Source organism: Cygnus olor, chromosome 2 (assembly GCF_009769625.2).
Source record: "Cygnus olor isolate bCygOlo1 chromosome 2, bCygOlo1.pri.v2, whole genome shotgun sequence".
Lineage (NCBI taxonomy): Eukaryota > Metazoa > Chordata > Aves > Anseriformes > Anatidae > Cygnus > Cygnus olor.
In genome coordinates this window covers 121,020,533-121,043,400 of record NC_049170.1, presented here as the reverse complement: position 1 = coordinate 121,043,400, position 22,868 = coordinate 121,020,533, and the positions used below count along the sequence as shown (strand labels likewise).

The 22,868-nt window shown below is 41.4% G+C and overlaps 1 protein-coding gene across 15 annotated transcripts in view; it reads right to left on the bottom strand.

Moving 5' to 3' along the window:
* FAM110B (family with sequence similarity 110 member B) overlaps positions 1–22,868 on the bottom strand; it is a 109,692-nt gene that overhangs the window by 18,172 nt on the left and 68,652 nt on the right. Inside the window, exon 1 of one of the 15 annotated variants that reach the window (XM_040545599.1) lies at positions 22,538–22,562. The exons of 12 other annotated variants lie outside the window; for them this stretch is intronic. The gene's annotated coding sequence lies outside the window, so the exon portion shown is untranslated. Of the gene's footprint in view, positions 1–8,583; positions 8,608–8,682; positions 8,706–22,537; positions 22,563–22,868 lie in introns of those variants that run through there. 2 more of the 15 variants (XM_040545601.1, XM_040545600.1) reach the window with 2 other exon arrangements.

Genomic DNA, 22,868 nt, shown 5'->3' with positions numbered 1-22,868 from the left:
TACCCAACATCCTTAACACAGTTGAGAGGGACTAGGTACGCTATTTTATACGTTCACAAATGTGCAGCTGCAAGAAAAAACCTTGAGAAAACTCAGCACACAACCTAGACCTCAGCAGAAAACATGAATGAGGATTGTTCAGCATATTTGACAGGACAGCTAAAGGCACCAAATTCCCCTTTCTCAGTTTATCCTACCCCCCCCTCCTTTTTTTTTTTTTTTTAAGTAAGTAAGAATGTAAATTTTATTCAGTTCTAATTACCCAGGTAGATTTAATTCTAATGTCTTTAGAAAACCTCATCCCTTCTGTCTGCACTACACCAGATCCTTCTCAGAAACTTTTGGTTCCCGTACCTATCTGTGTAGCCCAGCCACAGCTCAGACCCACACCCAGGAAGGCCACCAAATAATCATTTATCTTCTCAATTAGGCAGAAGAAGGTCATGAAGATGTTCTGCACCTTCTGGGGAATTAGCAGTACGATATGCAGCCAGCCTTGGCTCAGAAGAACTCACGTACTTGTGACTAAAGCACTACCAATGACAGGCCTCCAATAACGCAACAGAGCTTATTACTGTTGACAACCAATGTCACTGATTCTTTGGTTCCTTTTAATGCTTGCTTGGATTTCGTCCTGGGCCCGAAGGTCCAGGATTCCATTTCCTTAGCAGATGTATGATTCAAGTAAAAATACAGCTAGGCGTGCTGCCATACAGTTTTTACGCTGGACATGCAATACAATGTGAAAACATTTGCTAGCATGTACAAATGCTAGCAGTGCTGCTTTCTGGGGATGCCCAGATCTGCTCCATGCAGACCGGGTGCAGCAGGCACCTGCCTCAATGTTAAGTGCAATGGCATGCACTGCCAGTTTTGCAAAGTTACCACTCCACCTATTGCTCATTTCAACTCTTAGATTTTCTCCCTTTAATCAATCTAACAAGACCAGTGATAGCAAATTCATATCACCGCAACGGGAAAGACTGGCCTCCAAAATTCTTCCTTTTAGAAACAGCAAGTGGTCCAACAGCACTCCTCTTAAAAATCAGTAATAATTATGCTGATATAGCGCCAAAGACATGGTAGCTGAGATCTGTGCAAAGAAATGATTGATCATGAGCTCCTACTAGACGGGTGCATGGGATGTAGTTTAACTCTGGCCTCAAGGCAAATCATTAAAGCAAGTATCTTCATCTTTCCTATTCTCTTGTTCTAAAGAGTGGGGAGAAAAAAAAAAGAAAAGAAAAAAGATTTTAAGATATGTCAGATCTAAAACAGCACAAGGAAAGTGATGTCAGTCTTGTAAAAATCACAGAAATCCATGAAACTGAACTGCGTACACAAGCCAGTTTACCTCCTGAGCTTTAGCTGAAAGATTTAGCATCATTTATAAGGGCAGAAGATATATAACACCTAGACAGGAAGCACCAAGATAAAAAACTGGACTGGAATCAGACTATAAGAAATGATAATTTCTTCAATATATTTCTCATCAACAATTCATACAGGTTTGAACTATCATCATCTTCTCTGAACTGGTGTTTATCTATTGCTTTGTTCTCTAAAAAAATCCCACAGCCTCATTCAAATTTCTCTCAAAAAATCATTTTTGAATGCCTATAAAAACACTCCATAATGGCCAGGCAGCTGGCATACTGCAATTGCTTGTTATCCTAATTTTAACAGTCTCTCTCATCTGCTGGAAAATCAAGGTCAAGTGAAAAACATTAACAACCACTATAACGAGATCTGGGGATCTTAAAATTATGTTTGTAGCTAAATACATTCTGAATGTTGCTACTATTTTCTTCTTTTTCTGTATTGTGTTTTTAATCATTTGACAAGCAAAAGGATATACGAACCGTTAAGGAGGAATAATGCTCCTTTTTGAGCCTGACTAACTTGAAGAAATCCATACGCAGGCTGGATGCTGGCAGGACCGAAGTTCTCCTTCCACTTGTAGGCCTGGGACATTCTAGTAACATGCTACATTTTAGAAGACTTATTAAATAATATATACCTTTGTAATGGGGTTGAGACCTTTAGGACTAAGAATCATTGAAATGCAGAGGTAATTAAAAGAAAATAAAAGATCTCCTTCTCTTTCTGGCTAGCTTCTCTACTTCTTTCTGTGGGTCAGCATTATCCCTAAAGGTACCTGGATCCTCCTGAGGTCAAAGATGTACACTTTCAATTAGTGGAGCCAGAAAATTTAACTTTGTGAAGTGACTAAGTGGTCCCTTTAGCCATCTGCCTGTTAGTTTAGCATCCTTACAATGGAAACACTATGCTACGTGCAAAAACACCGAGGGGCCCAGATTGTTTCAAAATCCGAAAGGGACGGCCAACTTGTCTGCCATGCAAGCAAGATCCCAGAGAGGATTTTTAAAGAAGAGAGCCTAATATCTGGATTCCTTGAGATACACTGGAAGAAGGAAGAGACATCCAGCCCTGGATACTATGAGCAGAGGGACATAGCTCGTAACCAGTTCTCAAAGACACTGCCAAGGATGCGTCTTCCTCAGCAGCTCTTAACTAAAGAGCATGGTGAGCCCCATGCCTGCCATAAGCATACAAGGCATCACGGACAGGATTCAAGGAATTCCCATTTTTACTTGCTGGAAACCAGAATGCTTGGTTGCTGAGCCAGAGCCTGGCTTTTCCTTAGACATTCACAACCTGAAAATTACCAAAACCTATCTTACAGAAAACAATGAAAAAAAAAAAAAAGACTGTTTCCTCTTGTTGAAGAAAAATGAAGAAAAAAACAGAAGAAAGTTGTTACAAAACAAATTTTGAGTATTTTCTTGGGAAACACCATGTCACTGTTTGTAGCCTACCTTCTTTATGCAAAACTAAAATATTTACATCGAAATATGCTTTCCATAGTTGTGCTACTCTTTCCCTTCTTCCATGTTTAGTGTCTCGACCCTGCACAGCAAAACCACAGAACTGCCACAACAGGAGAAGTGCAAACCGCATGTGCAACTTTATTTGAACAACCTGGATGGCAAAAAAAACCTGAATCAGAACACTAATGAGTTACACGTGCAGACACAGAGAGAGGGGAACACTGTGTGCCCAAGTTGACCAAGGTGGAAATGAACAGAGAAGAAACCCAAAGCTGCTGCCCATGCTCCACGAAGGAGCACCCCATGCTTTTACTGCAGTAGGTGGCTGGAAAGTGCTGGCACAAGTTAGGTGAGAGATAACAGCTTACAACATGTCTCCCATGATTGAAAACAAAAGCTGGAAATTGTGTGTTAAACACCTCACAACCATCTTTCTATGTCAAAATATTTTTCTCACTGATTTTTTTTTGTGTGCAAAAATGTCATAATGGGGAAAAACAGACCAAAAACCAAACAACCAAACAAAAAACAACAATAAAAAAACAACGACAGGACAGTTACAGAATCACAAAAATTAAATGGAAAATTTTAACAGAATGAACTTCAAGTCATCAGTGACCTTTGCCTGCATGACTCAAGGGAAAATTTGGCTGGCTTTGGTAACGCCAGCAAAGATGCCCTAAAATATTTGATGGTTTATGTGAAATATTCGCAGCTGGGTGTGCCACATTCTTACCTCACTCAAGACGTGTGCTGGCATTTTCCATGATCGAATCCCGCATTCCTCTACTTACATTGTTAGAAAAAAGTCTTGCAAAAATTGCAAAAAGAATGATTAACAAACAGTTGCAGGTAGTTTTTTGTTCCGAGTTAACACCGAACAGATGTTCTAGCACAACTAACAGTACTCAGTTTTGCTTAATCTACTACAAAAGAAAACCGATTGTTGAAATGAATAAATGTAGCTCAAACAGCATGGTTGGAGCACATCTGAAGTACATTACCTTCCCCAACAGTTACCACATATAATAGATATAAAAACATTTCTATAAATGTATATATTTTTGTATAATTTTTGCAAAATGTGAACTCAAGTACTGAAAAGTTGGACTTGTGTTTTTCAAGGAAATGGTTAATTAAGCCTAAATTCAGAGACTCTCTGTGTCCTTTCAAGAGGTACTTAACATCCACAAGTTGAAGTGTGATTGCAGAGAAGGAGGAGCTTGGTGTCTCTGAAAAAAATCAAACGTAGCAGTTCAAACTAGAGCGTATAAAGTTAAAGGCTACCGCTAGAAAAATGAGACCCCGTGCCCCTTTGCTACACGAAGAAAGGCACCATGCACGACGTAACGAACACATTCCTCCTAATCCCTGGTCCATCATCCTTGGCAGCAGATCATACACATCTGTTACTAACACCTCTTGGTGAAGAGGTGGAGATGAAAATAGGACTCAGCTACATTTGTGCTCTAGTACCAAAAGGGGATTCTTGCTTCCTCTCTGGAAAAAAAAAAAAAAAAAAAAAAAAAAGGACTTTGATTTTAATGCAGTTACCTAATTAAATTTCACTGTGCATTTTTCTGATGTCTAGCTGTTTTATGTTCAGCCCAAAATCAAAAGAGCACGCTTCCTTTTCATTAAAGGCAACCAAACCAAAAATTAAGACAAGGTTTTATCACATGTAAAAATATCCCCTGCTCTACTTCAGTTGTTTCCTCAGTTCAACCGGGGAAAAGAGATCACGCATGTAACTCCTAACTAGGTCACAAGTGCCACCTTTCTAATGCTTTATTCATGTGCCTTGTAAAGGGGTGCACATGATGCCAAGTTCCAAAAGGAGCATCACACTCATGCTACGAGCCACAGGAACCGATCAATACTGTGTTGGTATTACTGTGTTTTAGAGAGTGAGAGACGCATCCAGTATCTGCAGTCAGCAAGCAATAACAGCGTAAAGTCAGGTTGTCAATTTCTTGACATACTGTTTGTTTTAACCTATGGTCAATAGTTCCTTGACGAGTCTCGGGATTATTCCAGAGGAATTCTTAAGAATACCTATTAGAAGAAAATGTACTGTCCACGGTCTGAAATTCTTCATATCAAATTCATACACACATTAGACAACAATAATGGTCTGCACACCAAAAAAATTACAACCTACTGCTTCACATGATGTACACTAAAAACAATATTACGTTTAGAATTATATGCACAGAATAATTGCATAGGAATTTCCAGATGGAAGACGATGGATATCTTACAAAATCAAATTTGAATTCATCGGGTGCCCTAGCTCTCAGGTCATTAACCTGGATGTTTACCATATGCCTGATCCTCAGGGTTCCTTAGGAATCAATACCTTCTTTCAGATCAATACTCATCACAGGTGATTCATTAAGATTTAAAAAAATCATTTTTTTTCTCTCTCTCCTGGTTTGAAAGTTTTGGCTATCCCCCCACCCACACCATGCTCAGCACTGCTGAAAAAGAGAAGGGCCTTTGCAGAGGTTAAAAGCAGACTCTGGGCACAGAGCCAGTCTCCAACTGTGCTTTGCCCTGCTAAACTGTGTTTGGATTTGCTGCAAGAGCATACAATATCTACATAAAAGCTCTTGAAATACCAGAGGCAATCTAATCTGAACAAAATCTGGAAGCAGCAGGCACCGTTAAAGTGCCATTTTTCCACTTCAGTCATTAAGGGCATAAGATTTACACCCAAACCCTGGATCTGTAGTAGCATCCACCTGTCTTTCTGTTGGATGTTTGCTTTGGCTGATGCAGCGTTTTTAATTTCATACAAGCCAGCATGTGTTAAGTTCTTCAAGAAAAAGAAACCAGGATCAAGGCTTGCTGAATGAGGACAGTTGTAAGAATGGACACTATGAGAGGAAAAAAAAAAAAAGAGCTCAGAAATAATAGCATGTGGTGCCACAGCATACTGTGTACGACAGTCTGACGAGTTTCCAGGTCTTCTCATACTGCTTGCTTTTTTGGAGATGCTGTACAAAAAGGTAGAAAAAGGGAAAAGATTAAGACCAGTTGAGATGAAAAAGGGAGCCGGTCTCTGGATTACATCTCGGGCGCTGCAGAGAAAAAGGAGAGCTTGTCCCTTAGGCACGCTGCTTGGAACGATGCCGGCTGCCCGGCGCCAGAGCGATACCAACCCACTGGGGTGAGTTATGGGGTTGGAGCACATGCCATGGGAGGCTGAGAGCACTGTTTGTTCTGCCCTGGAAAGAGAGGGCTAAAGGGAGACCTAAATGTGGTCTGCGAGTACCTAACGGGATGGGACACAGACCCTTCCCCAAGGTGCATGGGAAATTGCAGCTCTATACAAGGAAAAAAAAAACGTCTCTTCATTGTGAGGGAGGTCAAACACTGGAACAGGAACCCACAGAGGCTGTGGGATCTTTGGAGATCCTCAAAACTGTCCTGGACATTGCCTTGAGCAACCTGATCCAACGGGACCTCGTTTGGCAGCAGGTACCTTCTGGAAGCACTTTCCAACCTACACAGTTGCTCTCATCTCATCTTGCTACCCCCTGTTCCAGTGGTAACAAAATCAGTGACTCTTTGCCTCATCCTATCCTCGACAATAAGTGACCCAAATGTGGGAAACATGGTAATAAATATCACCCTGTAGATGTCAAAATTCATCACCATAGATAGCCATTTCATTCTAATGCTCCTCTTTTCCACTCTTGAAAAAAATAAGATATTTGCTTCTCAGTATACAAGGGGCATTCCCTTTGTACTTCTGCTTTTTGCATCTCTCAGTGATTCAGTTGTCAACTGCACACAAAACAGAATAACTTGAAGAAATAAAGAAAGCAGGAGGAGACAGAACAAGGCCTACCTATACAAAAACGCATGATCTCTCTTTTTTACTAGTGGGCACCTATAACATTCAGCAAGGCAATCAGTTAACGGGGAGTGCTGCGCAGGACTTCTTTGCATTCGGCATTTTGGAACAAGTTTGGGAAAGGGCTGAGAAGGACAGGAAGCTGCTGATGTTGGTGTTAAACTTTCAGTGGAGGCTGAAAGAAGAGCTAATGTCCTTTGCCATTCTGTGCTAGCCTTTGCTGGCATGCTGTAATATTCAAGCTACTACAAGAACTCCAGATATATTGTACTGGTGATACAGCTATGCAGGGACATAGAAGGATATATAGGATATGCTGGGACAAAACTACGTGTTGGGTACAAAATCCTGCTATTTAGAAACTGTCTAATCAGAGAGATTTTCTGATGCCACCAAACAAGTGCCAGGGAGGGAAATCACTGAGGATCCCATGCGAAGTTCTGCAGTACGTAACACATCTACTGCGTTAACTGATTTGATGGCAACGATGCACAACACAATGATGGTGTTTCTGCCCACAGTGCAGTTAGGAACATACAAATATTTGTAGCGATACAACTCCGAGGCAGTATTCCTAGCAGGCTTTGAGCAACAGAGATCACCAAACTCATTTTTTCTATTTAGTGGAAATAAATAATAACATTATTAAAAACTGACAGAGAACAAACAAACAAAAGCAACAAAGCAAACCCACACAGAAACTGACTAATTAAATAAATTCCATTTTTCACAGCACAAATGCCTGGAATCTCAAGACTGTGAAACATGCAACTCCTCCCCCATTCCATTTTCCTAACTCAGCTTTTTTTCTTTAGCATCCCAACCAAAAGCAAACTACCATTTTAAAAACATCCATCTTAAGAGATAAATACAGGTTAATAATGAAGCTACTGAAATTGAAGTGCGATCCTTTTTACTTGTTGCTCCTGCTGAACACCGCAGGGAAGAGGCTGTCCTTAAAGAAGCGGGTTTTTCTCAGTGGCTGCATATCCTAAAGATGTTCAGTGCCAGATCCCAGAGTCTGGTCTCGGAGTTATCTTCCCTGCTAATTACTGACGTATATGAAGCAAACTTTGCGATGATAACATTAACGTGCTCATTAACGAGCCTCCAAATAGCTTTATGCTGTGGATGCTGTCCAGACTGTACGTAAGCCATGCTATATCAAACACTGCTTTAAGGTTAGTGAGGTTTCCATACAGCATCTCTGCACTACCAAAAATCTCTTCTTCAGTTTATTTTCTCATCAACTTGTCTATTGTGGAACTACCCAACATGATTATTACAACAGTATACTAGTAATCCACTAGAAAGGCATATTTTTAGGGTGGATCTGTTCTACTTCAGTATTTCCTAGGAAAGAATAATTGTATGCGGCTCACATCACTGCATCTTTGTTTTCAGATTCCAAGCGGTGTTACCAAGTCTTTTGATAAGGAAGTTATTATTTATGTTTGCACAACAAGAGCTGATGCTAAGGATTAATAACATACATGCAATGTTTATTAATTTTGTACTGACAACTTATTTGCACTTACAAGCTACACCTCAGTTACAACGACAGCACAGCTGCCCTCTATTAGTGGTCACAGTAGACGATCCCTCACCAAATCTTACAGTAAAGACAAAACACCCCTTATGCAAAATTCTTCACTTCTGAATCGCTGTTTTAGAAGTTACAGTAGAGCACCTGCAATGTATTAATTGCAAACCGCTAAACCTGACTGCTGAGGTCTCCTCCAGCAACCTGCACACCTGGTGTGGCCAAAAACCGTGGCAATGGGTGGCCAGGTGCAGCGGGTACCCTCCCAGCAGCTTCTGCTCTCCAGGATGGGGCATCGAGGCAGGTGATGCTGGGGTACAGCTCACCTGTTAGACGAGAGCAGCTTCAGGTAGGATCGCCCCAGGACAGGGCTGTGTACCACAGCTCTCTGTGCAGCTGAGCACTGGCTTTGCAAACATTCTCACCCTGTGCCGAAAGCTGGATCGGCTGTGAGAGCAGAGGGAGGCAGCCGAAGTGAAGGGCGCTGCTCGTGCTGCAGGTCAGCTCCTGTCCCCGCTCCTGACAATGGCCGATCTCTTGGTCACGTCACTGGTCTGGGAACAGAGTATCATCAGGTGAAATTATAACGCCGTTTTAATGCTACCATTATTAGCATTGTCTTCAGACAATAAAATGTTCCGCCGTAGTCGTTGTGGGATGACAGCAGTGAACACACACTGAGTCACCCCACGTTAATTTAAATAGCACAACTGTGTGAACACATGTTCTTCAGTTAAATCCACACACACACAAGTAAAAATAATCAAATCTCCGAGGAAGAACTCACTTTTGACACAATGCAGCACCAATCCTTGTCACTGTACTTCTACTCCCTGAACAAACATGAGGCAGAGGGCTTAGTACAGCTACTACTATTTTCCAATCTGGTAGTAGACAGGTATGCAAAACCACCCCTAGGGAGTTATGTCATTAAAAATGTATGTGCCTAAACCTGGCTTTATTTGGTGACCTCCACAGCAGAAGCAGAAGAGGTGCCACCACGATGCTGACACAGTGAAGTTTTGGGTTCCCCTCCTCCCCCTTCAAATCAGGGCCGCATCTTTCAAACAAACAAAAAAAAAAAAAAGGAAGAAAAAAATCACACGGATGTTTTCTCACCCTAGGTAATAACGTACCCGAGCTAGTGCATCGCATTCAGAGCGGGAGATACCCAGAAGGTTTCCAGATGGGGCACAGAGGGATGTCTGCTGCCCAGACGTTTGCCCTTATCACAGGACTTGCTGTCCTGCCAACTCACCACACCGTGCTGATACCAATGCATATTTAAAAAAAAGCAAAGCCAACAACTGCTCTGTGTCTAGACTTGTCCATGTTTGTGCCCCATAACTAAACAGCCACCAGGAATAGAAACTGGACAAAGCACACCATAAATGAAAATACAGAAGAGTTAAAGTGAGCACACTTTTCTTCGTATTAACGCCTGTCAAACTACCCTCAAGCCATCCTCACCCCAAAGCTGCAAGGTTGCCTCAAGTGGTATAAAAGCTTCCTAAAACTAAACCTCCAAAATCTAATGCTCCCAACACAAAACTGCATTTACTCAAACCAGGTGCTGTTATTGTAAAACAACTTTGTTATCACAGATGATCCCAATACTGGGCACCTGAACAACTGCCTGTCTGATACAGGATGACTGCAGTACCACAAGGATTCAAAGCACATGAATGGAGGCCAACAGAGCATTCATACCCCCAGACCCGAGTTATCTCCACTAGATTCTGCTGTAAGGAGCTCTGGTACACACACCTTCAGCCCCTGCTCTTGCCTGGCTTCCTGGGGGAACTTCTCTTCCTCTCCGGTAATTCTCCATACACAAGAGCTGGGGAAACACATCCCCTGGCTCAGGATTTTAAGTTCACGTTACACAACGTAAGTGAGTAACACAGCATTAAAAAGTGTTCCTATCAAGTGTAGATAGGGCTGCATAAAAAAAAGAAAATGCCAACAGAAAAGCCCTGTGTTTTTCCACAGAGGGTATCTGAAGGGGACCAAATCTCACAGGCAAATCCCTCCCTCCCTCCCTCCAAACAAGTGTCTATGGGAAAGGAAAGGGATTTTCTTGCCTAATAGAGAGGCATGGTTTCTTAAATACCAGAAAAGGTAGACAATACCTACTGCAATTGCCTACACAGAATAACATTAGACAGATATCCAGTATACCTTAAGCCCCACGTACGGCAGTGCAGGAGCCAGACACATGCTGGCAGATACCCTGGGACTCAAGTGAGGGCCCACATGGGAAGGAGGATTGCGGAGAGAAAGTTGTAGGTCCTTGCTTCAAAGTCTCTCCTGCCCTTAGGTTTATCATTCTTAAGCTCGTTTCCTTCCCCAAGGGAGGCCATTCAAGCCCTGGCCGCAAGTTACAGGCAGGCTGGCTGTCAGCTTGGATGTGGCATCCCGGTCCTTTCAGATTAGACAACTGAGCCAGAAAGTGCTCCTCTAACACGGAACAAAACCAGTGTAAATTACAAAGGGAAGCAGTACGGGAATGAAGCATGATCATAATATCGTATTCCAGAGCCAAACTTTTTAATTGGTCCCGTGTCACTACCACAAATTGCAGGGTACACAGCTTCTGAGAAAGCTAGTTATAACAGCCCTTCACATTTTTGCATCAAAATCAATTGACACAGCACTGCACACTGACTAATAGCTAACTTGTAGTATTACTCACAGCTGCTTATACGTAATCAGGATGTGTATTTCTGATCATGCTTTATAACTGTTACCATTTTCATTTTAATGCTCCCAAGCAGACGAATACTTCAAATGACACTATGCAAAAACGATGTCAAACCTCAAAATTTCAGGTCAGTCAATGAAGTCTCTCCTACTTCACCTGAGACTTTTTAAACAAGGAGAGACTTGCAATGCAGAGAAGCAGTCTTCCAGAAAAGTTAACTTTCAATGACTTTTACAGTTTATCCTCTGTAGCTGACGGAAAGGCTTGTGCTCTAACTCTGTGAAAAAAGTTATTAGGTACGGTATGTTTCATGGTAAACATTTACATCCTTTTCTCCAGTGCCAATAACTCATGCTGCTGTTTTAAATTGGACTCTGCAGACATGAGTCTTGTATTTCTGGCTTGTGTCAAGTACCACCCCCCAGACACCAACATAAACTTTAAGATTTATTCAGGAAAAAAAAAAAGAACAATGAAGTTTTGCTGAAAAAAAGCTTCTAAGACAAAAAAAAAAAAAAACCCTGAGGCATTAAAATACATTAAAAATATATTTTTCATTTCACAAATTCAAACCTTGAATGATTTTTACTAGCCCCCAGAACATTAAAGCCTTGTAAAGTCAGACAGACTTCAGAAAATGAACCAGGCCCAGCTATAGCCTATGAAGTAGTGTTATAATACAAACTTCAGAAGTGTCAAAATCCAGTGAATTATGAAACTCACCGCTTCCTCTATTTTTCTTTTAGCTGTAATCACTGCTATGGAAAGCAGTTATCACAAGAACTACCTGCCCTTGTGCTGTAAAGATTGATTTAGTTATTTACAGCTGTAACTATGATATTAGAAGCGAAAACCATTCATTAAATCATTGATTTTGTGAAACTTTCTTAAAAGCTGGAATATCAGTATGAGCAGGTCTAGACTCAAATATGTAGATAAAAGCAGAAGGGACAAAATGAACCAGGAATGAATAGGTATATCAAAAAAGCCAGGTTTATAAATTTCATATTTTGAAATATATGCAAGGCAAAAAAGATAGAATGAGAGATCTGACAATAAAACATATTCTGACAGTAATGATACGAAACTTGCAGATTCTCTTTACTTCTTTTATGCAACTGTTTTCTTTTTGTATTCCTTCTTTCTGGTTTCTCTTAGATTTCTGTTTTTGCTAGAGGATTTCAGCAAAAACACAGTATTCTGGTTTGGGTAAATCTGTTCATTTTCTTCTCTGTAGATCAAAATGAAAACTAACAAGTATGAATTTCTACCTATTTTCCACAGGGCATGAAGGTCACCAGCTATACGTTATTTCAGAAGAAATTCGAGTACGTAAGTATGCTTTACCCAAAGAAATATGTGCATTTCATATATAGAAGCAAATTAAAGGGGGGGTGGGGTGGGGGAAGCAACTTCTAAATAAATCTGCACGTGCTTTGTTTTCACATTGAAGAGCCAACTTTGCACCTGCACAAGGATAAACACGTAACAGCCTATGAGTGAAAAGTTCTTGATTTTTTTTCCAGTAACATCTTACTAGTTCTTATCAAATAGCATTTTTTGCACTTGGATTGATTTATCTTTTTCATTCATCATCGGGAACTATAGTAGAAAATCAATAACAGATGCCAAACATTGCCATTAACTTCAGTATCGTATGAAAAAAAAAAACAATTTAAAACTTGGAAGGAGATCATAGGAAACAACCTTTTTATTTTTACATTACTTATATATATATATATATATATACACACACACACTTATAAATGTGTTTATGATACTTATGTATTTTACACTGAACACCAGAAAAGTCGCTGCTTTCCTCCCCAGCATACCTTCTATCTTCTGCAGAAGAGATCCTAAGTAAAACATCATTGTTTATGATGCAGAATACTGTACAGAGAGCAAACACAATTCACCTGATAGCAGGGGAAGATAAGAATATATGAGAAATGTCTGAAATACTGCCAGAGATGGAGAACAAACCCAGGTCGTTAAAGAATGCAGTTACTTAGCTTCTCAGTTAAGATACCAAAGAATAAAACTAACAGAGGATTGACATCTCCACCGATTGCTAGGATTTGGAGAGAGCAGAACAAAGAATGCCTAAAATTAGAGGATACTGAATTTAACCATCAAATTTTGTGAAACTTTTATGTGTTTCCTCTGGGATGTCAATTTTCCCCCTCCAACCACCTTTTCTTCTCTTTCAGGGCCATTTTCAGATGGTCTCCAGCAGAAGGCAGAAGCATAGTGAGCTATAACAAGAAACCAATTTACTAAATCCACTGCAAGACTGGATGCCTATGGAAAAGAAATCTCCTATTCCCAAACAAACAGATCGGATACATCAGTATGTTTTGCCATTTCTAATACAAAAATGTGTGTCAGCAAAACACAGTATAAATTCTTGTAAGCCCCTGAGAGAATGCTGCTGTTTTCCTGTGAACTGTTCAACCAGCACAACCACCAAGGAACTTCTGATAATCAAGGAAGGATACATAAACAAATACCCACCCCAAATCCTCACTTCTGTTGGTTCAACATAACAGAACAACCAAAACATTTTTTTTATTTGTTAGATGGACCTTATAAAAATATTCCTGGGCCTTCACCACCGATCCTCGGTTTGTCCCTTGTTCAACAGAAAATTAAAACATCCCTTTTGTGGGATACCAGTGACATCATCAGGGCAGAAAAAGAGGAAATTGGCAGCATTTCACGGCCTGGAAGTAAAGCAAAACAAACAACCCTGCCTATAGGTCAAATCTGCTTCTTATCAGCAAAAGTAAAACAAGGCATGCTTCTACAAGCTGCATCTTACTATGCCTTACGAAAACCTGCCTGCCTCTTTTTGCTCTGTATTTTTCTGTTAGCAGGCACCACGATCAGCATGCGCGGGGGCTGTTGCCAAGTGCTCCTAAAACTTGCCCTCCTACACCTTGCACGTGTCTGCCCATGCTCACCATGCATAAAAAAGCAGCGGCAAACTGTGGTAACCGCGGCGCAGAGGAAGCACTTAGCACCGCCGACCCTGTGCTGAATCGACTTAATGCAGACTGCCAAGGTGCTCTCCAGCAGCAGTGCGCAACAGCAAAGCACACATGGTAAATAAAAAGGAGCTCCTTCTAAAAAACAAACAAACAAAAAAATAGAAATATTTTGCCTTCAGGCAACTTCTTGTTTTGCCTCCCACCTAGAAAAGCTTTTTTTTTGGCAACCCATTGCTATCATCCACATACGTAAATCTAGTGATTTCACACCTGATCTAGAAGTGAACAAATGGAACTGCCGAAACACACTCCTGTGTATGAACAAAACACAAGCTACTGTGCTTTGTGCAGGCTTCTAAAGTATAATGTTTTCTACGTTTCTTTCTCTTGCCTTCTCCATTTCCCTCCATTTTGTTCTATGTTCCTGACTGACAAATTTTAGTTAGATTCAGGTGATGGAGACCTGCTCCTGAATTAAGGCATTTCTTGCTCTGCAGCTGCAAAGCACAGCCAGCAGCCCAGGGATGCTGGGTCAGCCGTGGTGAGCACCTCGCTGCAAATTTAGGTCACTCCTGTCAGTGTCATCCCAGCCAATGGTGACTGCACTTTTTTTTTTTTTTGAACACTTGGCTGTTTTCCTGCCAACCTGCCTATCAAATGAGATTGTCTAAAGAACAAAATCAACACAGAAGATGTTTACAGCTGAAGATTTTGGGAAAGGGCTGAGAAGACCAGGAAGAATTAGCTTTCCCAAAGTTCGCTGCTGCTGTTGGAGGTAGAGGGCTGCGCTCACCAGAGGCCGAGCAAACATGGAAACTGCAAGAAAATGCATCCTTCAACTAGGATGCTGCTTGTATGACTGGGACATGGAGAGACAGACTGACGGCAGACAGAAACCATCACTGTGTGAGGAAGAGACAAGCTGTTCTACTGGAGGTCACTTGAGGCCTCACTGGCACCGTAGCCCAGCCCTGACAGACCTGAGGACGGCCGGCACCGAGACCGGACCCAACTAGTGATAAACATAAACACAGTGCTTGAACTGGCCACTTACTCCCATCTATACAACAGCAGCCACACACGAAGCAGGGAAATGCAACCCCTGGCATGGCCCAGGGCCTCCAGTTCGAGCACTCAACACTCAGCCTCACTGGGCTGGTGACGCCATCCCAGGCGATGCAGCAGCTCCTCCACATCTGCACCTACTTCAACTGCCTTCTAGTTGTTGACCTGACCTTTGTTTTTTCCCCCCACTGTGGTTCTTTTTAAAAAAACAAACATAAATAGCATTATATTCTGAGAAACATAGCAACTAGCATGTTTTTACGGAATAAGAGTTACTACACACCTGTGGTGTTCAACCATACAGGAATTCAGAGGGGAGAACCTTAATGGAGAGTGTTCCAGGGTATTTTAGGATGCCCTATAATTCTTGCTTGCCCAAGACAAACAGAGGGATCACCAGAGAAGGTGTACCTACGGACGATTTGCTACAACCACAGCAGCCCAGCTTGTCAAATGGCATTGCAAATGATTCACAAAGGAGAAAAACAGTGTGGATGGATCAGATCGTGATGAGGAACTTTGTTTTAAGGAGTTTTGGATAAATCCACAGATGAATAAATGTTTTATCCAGAGGACAATTTTTCAGTTTTAGAAAAGAAAGGAAGGAGATGCATTAGAATAGATCCAACTTAGGGGAAAAAAAAAGTCAAGGAAAATAACTTATGGAAATAGATTCTTCTTGATGAAAAATTTGCAGGATCAGTGAGACAGGTAGTTTTATTATAACTTCCAGACACATAAAAGGCCAAGCAATTAGGAATTACAGACATCAAGAGTTAATCTTCAGTTGGCAGGGGGAGGGGATCATTTTCTACCTTCTCTTAGCTAATGACTTATTGGATCTACTTAGAGACCACAGGTTCTAGACCCTTTTCCCAATTTCTGTGAGAGATCACTCCCCAAGTTTATGCATCTGCAAGATGAGTATTAAAGAATCTGTGTTTATACTTTTCTCTATTACTGCCTGAATCTTGTTTTTATCACCTATGCTGGTAATTTCTTTTGTCCTCTGTTTTCCCTCAATTTTATTTCTTGCACTTGTGCTTCTCTTCCCTGAAATCCTTCCAATATTATTGATCTCTTCCAAGGGACAAAGCATCTGCAACTAACTGCATATTGGAGGTATCAACACAAGAGTTTGTTGCAAAGCCAACCAACATCAGCAGGGATCCTCCAACACCTTCAGCGGTGTCAACACCAGACCTTCAGATCCACTCCTCCCCACACACTCCCCTCAACTGTGCATCTTTATACAGACACTGTCTGTAAAACTCCCCACACATCACGTACTTCAGACCCTTGCTAGTATTATTCTCAAGATTTTTCTGGCACTACCCTTTCTAAAGTCTCTCTGTTGCATGCAATAATTTTTTTGCGGGGGATTATCTTTTCAAAAGTTAAACTACAGTTAGATGTGCTTTACATTTTATGTTTTTACCTCTTTATATTCTTTTGAATTTTAAGCATTTATCCAGACTTGTATTTTCGGTTCTTCCTTATTTGAATCTGTGTAGTACAGCAATTGAATCCTCTTCGTATCATCAGTTTAGTTTAGAAAAGACAAAACTAAAATCTTTCAGACTGGTGAAGCAGGACTAAACTCTAGAAGAGATGCAACAATGAAATCCTGCTTTATCACACTACTACCATGCTATCAGATCACTTGTTGAAGCAATTTTAACTTCAAGTCCTAAAATACCAGCACAAATGAAATATAACCTCTTGTGCAGAAAACAAACTAACAAACAAAACCCTCAGACTGACTTCTTTACTAAAGCAATAGGAAACAGCAAACTGGGGAGAAACAACAAGAGAAAACATCAGTAACAGATGCATGGATCAGAGCTTATATTGACTACATTTAAGAAAAATAAACACCAACCTACTGGGAATACTCAATAACATTGCTGCTTTGAAATATAAGAAGTAGTAGAAAATAATTCTTCAGAAAAAAATCATAGTTAGGTTAACCTTCACACCTGAAGAATTAGTTTTTTTTTTTTTTTTTTTTTTTTTTTTTGCTAGTTTAAGACCAAGCATGCCTCTACACACAATATGCAGAAACCTGGGGAAGAAAACAACAAAAAAAAATTGTGCTGAAGACTTGAGCTTGAAAATAACGGCTGTTTCTGATGATTTTTTCCACAGTAAACAATCATACAAGACAAAGGTGATGTAGACACCATATGGTATGTTAATTCTAGCTCTGACAACAGCTCTATTTTCTGTCTATTCCTTTGCCAGACTGAGAGAAAACATGCAACTTGTGTCACTGACATCAACAGCAAAACTCATGGGACTGAAGTCTTCTGCCCGGCCTCATCAAGCATAACGAATATTATCACGTAGGTGAATAAAAGCATGGGACACCGAGAACAAAATTTCTGAATGAGCATTGCTGCAAGATGTCTCTCCTGATTAGGAGCATCACTGGTGGATAAGGCACCACAGAACTTACTCTCACATGGTGAGGGAAGTAAGGATAAACCAGACACAAATATACTCAGGCACAAAGAGGATGCACATTGCCTTTGCAGAACAATGTATGACAAAAAATTATCCAAATAACATGGTTTGAAAAGGAGCCTGGGACACTTTTATAAAAATCCAACCACTCCAGACAGCACTGGTGCTCAAAATAATCAAACCTTCAGCACCCAACCAGACAATACCCTAAGGCCCTAGGTAGGGGCACTGCAGCTCTGTGGGAAGGGACAGCCCCACCACCACAGTGACCATGCTGAGCTGTCCCCACAGAGCACAGCGAGAGCTGGTGCCTCTGTTAAACACCTGGAGTTACGTGGGACACAAAAGTTGGAGCTCACCCACAGAATCACAGAATTGAAGGGGTTGAAAGGGACCTCGAAAGATCATCGGATCCAACCCCCCTGCCAAAGCAGGTTCCTTAGAGCAGGCTGCCCAGGTGGGCGTCCAGACAGGCCTTGAATATCTCCACAGAAGGAGACTCCACAACCTCCCTGGGCAGCCTGTTTCCAGCACTCCGTCACCAAACCCCCAAACCCACTGTGTTTGGGGGTAGAACTGGGTGAGCATAATAAACCACAGAGATATTTGGAGCATTTTTACATTTTCTTGGTGCCACACATGCATCTTCTAGGACACACCTAGAAGTTGATGCTGTTGCTTCTCTGCAATGGGAACTTCGTGCTCCAGCAACAGCCTTTGACGCAACTTGACTATTCCTTCCAAAGGGCTTGCATGGTACCATCATTAAGTGGTCTGGCTATGTAATAACAACTAGAAGAGCGAAAACCGGCATCGGCTTGCTGGAAAAAAGGAAGGACTTCTGAAAGGAAGGTAGGGAGGGGGCAGTTTGTTCAGTCAGTGCGATGCTTCATATATACCACAGGGCCTTTCATGGGGAAAAAATACATACGAACAAGTGCAATTGAAGAGCAGAAAATTGAGCCAGGCGACGGGATAGGGAGATGCCAGGGCAGAGCTGCCCCTGCCTGCACTTCACAGCCAGGCCCAGAACAGAAGGGCTGCAGGAGGCCGCATCCTGGCTTGGGGTCTGGAAAGAAAAAAAACAGACTCTGCTTTCACGTGCTGCACCGCAGCACGGGCAGCACTTCTGTCAGAGGCAGGCTTTGGCGTTTTTTTTTTTTATGCCTTTATATTAGAATACATTTTAAGTCGGTTAAAAAAAGACAGTTTTTTAGCTCTAGAAAATGACAAAATGCCAGCGCTGCTGTTACTGAGTTGTAAGGACCACAGCATGTGGAAATTTGATTTTTTTTTTCTTGCTAAATAAAGTAATTCAGATTTTAAATATTCATTTACTTTTGCAGGGGGAAGGGAGTGGTGGGTGGCAGGAGGGATCAGCTGAAGCATAACTGGAATAACTCGGCAGCGTGCATCACAAACGCAGTCCCCCCCCCACGAAATCCTGTGCAACCGCAGGCAGGACAAGGAAGGGAAGCATCATTTGTAACGTGGCTCAATCCCGGATGCATTTTACTGGGTGAAACTTGCTTTTTTCCTGTAGGTTTGGTCAAAGTGACGAATCCAGTTGTGCACATATACAGTGATATGTAAGACAAAAGCAAGTGTCATTTTCTACCGTGAGTGAACAAACATTGCCAAAAAACTATGAGAGATCTGATGGAAAGGGACATAACTGCCCAGCACCCTGTACGTGCCTGGCCAGTCCCACACCAGCTTCAGCAAGAATCATAAAATGGCTCGGGTTGGAAGGGACCTTAAAGATCATCTAACGCCAACCCCGACCTCAAGAGGGCAGAGCAGAGGGGCACAATCACCTCCCTCCACCTGCTGGCCACTCCTCTGGTGATGCAGCCCAGGATGCAGCTGGCCTTCTGGGCTGCAAGCACACACTGCTGGCTCATGTTGAACTTTTCATCCACCAGAACCCCAAAGTCCTTCTCTGCAGGGCTGCTCTCAAAGAGTTCTTCTCCCAGTTTGTGCTTGCATCTGGGATTGCCCCATCCCAAGTGCAGCACCTTGCACTTAGGCTTGTTAAACCTCGTGCAGTTCATATGGGCCCACTTCTCCAGCCTGTTCAGGTCCCTCTGGATGGCATCCCTTCCTTCTTTGGCATCAGCTGCACCACTCAGCTTGGTGTCATCTGCAAACTTGCTGAGGGTACACTCAATCCCATCGTCTATGTCACTGATGATGGTATTGAAAAGCACCAGTCTCAAGACTGACCCCTGAGGGACACCGCTTGTCACCAGCCTCCACCTGGACATAGAACCATTGACCACTATTCTCTGGGTGTGGCCATCAAGCTAATTCCTTTTCCACTCTTCAAATTCATATCATTCCAATTTAGAGATTAGGATGGTGTGTGGGATCATGTCAAAGGCCTTACAGAAGTCCCGGTACATCACATTGGTCAGTCTTCCCTTGTTGACTGATGCAGTCGCTCCACCACAGAAGGCCACCAGATTGGTCAGGCACAATTTGCCCTTGGTGAAGCCATCCTGGCTGTCTTGGATCACCTCTTTGTCTTGCTTGTGCCTTAACATTGCCTCTAGTAGGATCCGTTCCGTGACCCTGCCAGGCACAGAGGTGAGGCTCACTGGTCTGTAGCTCCTCGGGTCCTCCTTTCTACCCTTTTTAAAAATGGGAGTGATGCTTCCCTTTTTCCAGTCACTGGGGACTTGGCCTGACTGCCATGGTTTTTGAAATATGATGGAGAGTGGAAAGAAGAAACCAAGACTCACCACAGCCTCACAGGATGTTATGGGAATAGGTTCAAGTAGTTTAGCCACTGTATAGGAAATTACCCAATGTCAAGAAGTCTAACAGGTCATTTTTTGTGGTGAGATAGTGGAAATGATAAATATAGTAAGAAATAGTGACACAGACACCTCACTGAAACACGTATTTGTCCTCCTAGTGTATATTAGCATTTCGTCCTCTCTACCATTCGCAATTCTAATTCTCAACTAACATAATAAAGTAAAAAAAGATTAAGTATATTGCCAGCTACATAGTATGTCAATTGGACATCTTAATCACCAGTTGTGTTTTTTTTTAACCAAATACACAGAAATAATAGTAAAACTCAGCCCCAATATAAGCACAGCTGGTATAAGTCAATATCATTGGAAAGAATCTGTGATCACATGCTAATAAGATGATGCAGAATTTGTTAATATCCAGCACTTGGAAAATGCTATACAGTCATTGGCAACCAAAATACATAACCATTTTCATAGAAGTCCCAGAATGAGTGGATTTGCCCTGGGAGCACACAGCCTGCCTATCGGGAGCAGGAAGCACATAGTAACAGGTTCACAGTGGAAGCCCAAAGGTCCGACTCCAAGAAGGAAATAAAACAAATTAATAAGAAAAACACTGCAGTCATTAAGATAAATGAATATAAATCGCTTTATGGTCATAGACTTGTTTTTTTTTTTTTTTTTTTTTAAATAATATTAGCAATATGAATCCTTGGCAAACTAATAAGAAATAGGGGGAAAAAAATCCACATGTATCTACATGGCTCATCCTAAACATTTAGCAGTTACTTTGACAGTAAGTCTTTTCATGTTTTGGTATAGTAGTGCAACGTTAGCATTCTCAACACTAGCCCGAAGGGTTTCTAAATTAGTAAGTCTATGTTGCCATGGTAACATAATGTACTACCAAAATGGACCACTTTTTACATCCACTATAATCAAGTTAGTGACCAAGAAAGTTATAAAAATTCTTGCCTTTTCATTTTTTTGAGTTTGTTCTTTTTAAATATTATTATTAAAATATACACAGAATGTTTTGTTTCTTACACAGAAAGAGGTCCAGAAAAAAAAAATCACCACCACCAGCAACAAAAAACAGTTCTTCAGACTTGTTCTTAGGTCTCTTTAGCTCCAGTTCCCAGACACAGAAAGTTTTAACACCCCATGTCTGGTTTTACTTTTGCAGACTGTGATGAGCAGATGATGACCTTTCCTTAACACAATACTGTTCAAAACACAGTGACACCTCACCCGCAGAAATTTCTTATGTTCCAGGATCCTGCCCACCGTGCTGTCTCGGATACCCTGGGGCATGCTAAATGGCACTAGATGCCCTAAAAGTCAACCTGCCATCCTTGATCAGACAATCTTCAAACTGAGAATATTCACGTTAAAAACATTCTCGTATAAAGTTCAATGTTCAAAAGGCATCATCTTCACGGTCATCGCATCCACACAGACCAGAGGATCTGTCCTACATTTATACAGATTAGATAAAATATGACTTTCTTTATATCTCAAAAAAACAATCACCCTGACAGGAAACACACTCACTACAGCCAACCCTTGCCAATCAGCCACGCCACACAGCACAAGGGCTACCACAGGATCCCATGAGGCCCAGGAGCTTTGTCCATACAAGCAAGTTTTCACACAATGGGCCTTACTCAAATGACATCAGGTATTTGCAGTCAAAATCTTGAAGACTTATATTAGGATATTTTCTTTTAAAAGATAGCATCTCATTGCATATAAATATTTTTTGTCATAAGCCTGCTGTAACAACCTCCTCAGGGTATTCCTGTGGTCTCACTGTTCATAGAAGTCTTTTAAAATAATTGAGGCTATAAACATGAACTTTTTCTGACTCTTGCTGCAATGAAATTAAAAGGGAAAAAAGTCACCAGTTTACGGTTGTGTCAATAAGAGCTAGACCTACTGGTTTATCATAACACTTGCCAATAGCGCTACCATTCTAAGTCTGCTGCCGAGTTCAATGATTTGTGAAATTAGAGGTATTTTTTAAAGGAAATTAAAAAGAATTTTTATTCATTTTTATTAGTGGAAGAATATGTCAAATATTCAACTTCTCAAATTTTGACCCAGTTGACTGGTTTTTATTCTTTTAGATGATGTTATCATTTACAGTTGGGAGTTAATGCCAGAGCATTTTAGATTAATTTTCTGAAATAATTTGCTATAATTTATATTCCCTTCAGAAAGCTGGGGGGGGGAAAGAAGAAACGGTGTCCAAAGACACTATGAAAATCCCTCCCAAAAGACTCACATGAACACAGTATTGATCCTCGCCTTCCTTCACTACACAGCGTTGCAGTGAAGCAGAACCAGGGACTATTGCTTCTCTCCACCCCCAGCTCTCCAAAAGTAACATCCAGAAAATATAAAGAAGAAGTTGCTCTCCTGTTCAAAGGATCTTCCTCCTGGGAAAGCATATCAGTTGAATCATACTATACACAACACAGAGTTATGCAACTATAGTTTAACTTGTGTGATTTCCAATCTGGATGCACTTGTCTGAATGACTTTTTGCTGCACTCTTTTTGTCATTCTGCTGGAAATGCAATGCCTATCTGTGTGTGTAATTGGGTGCGAGTAGA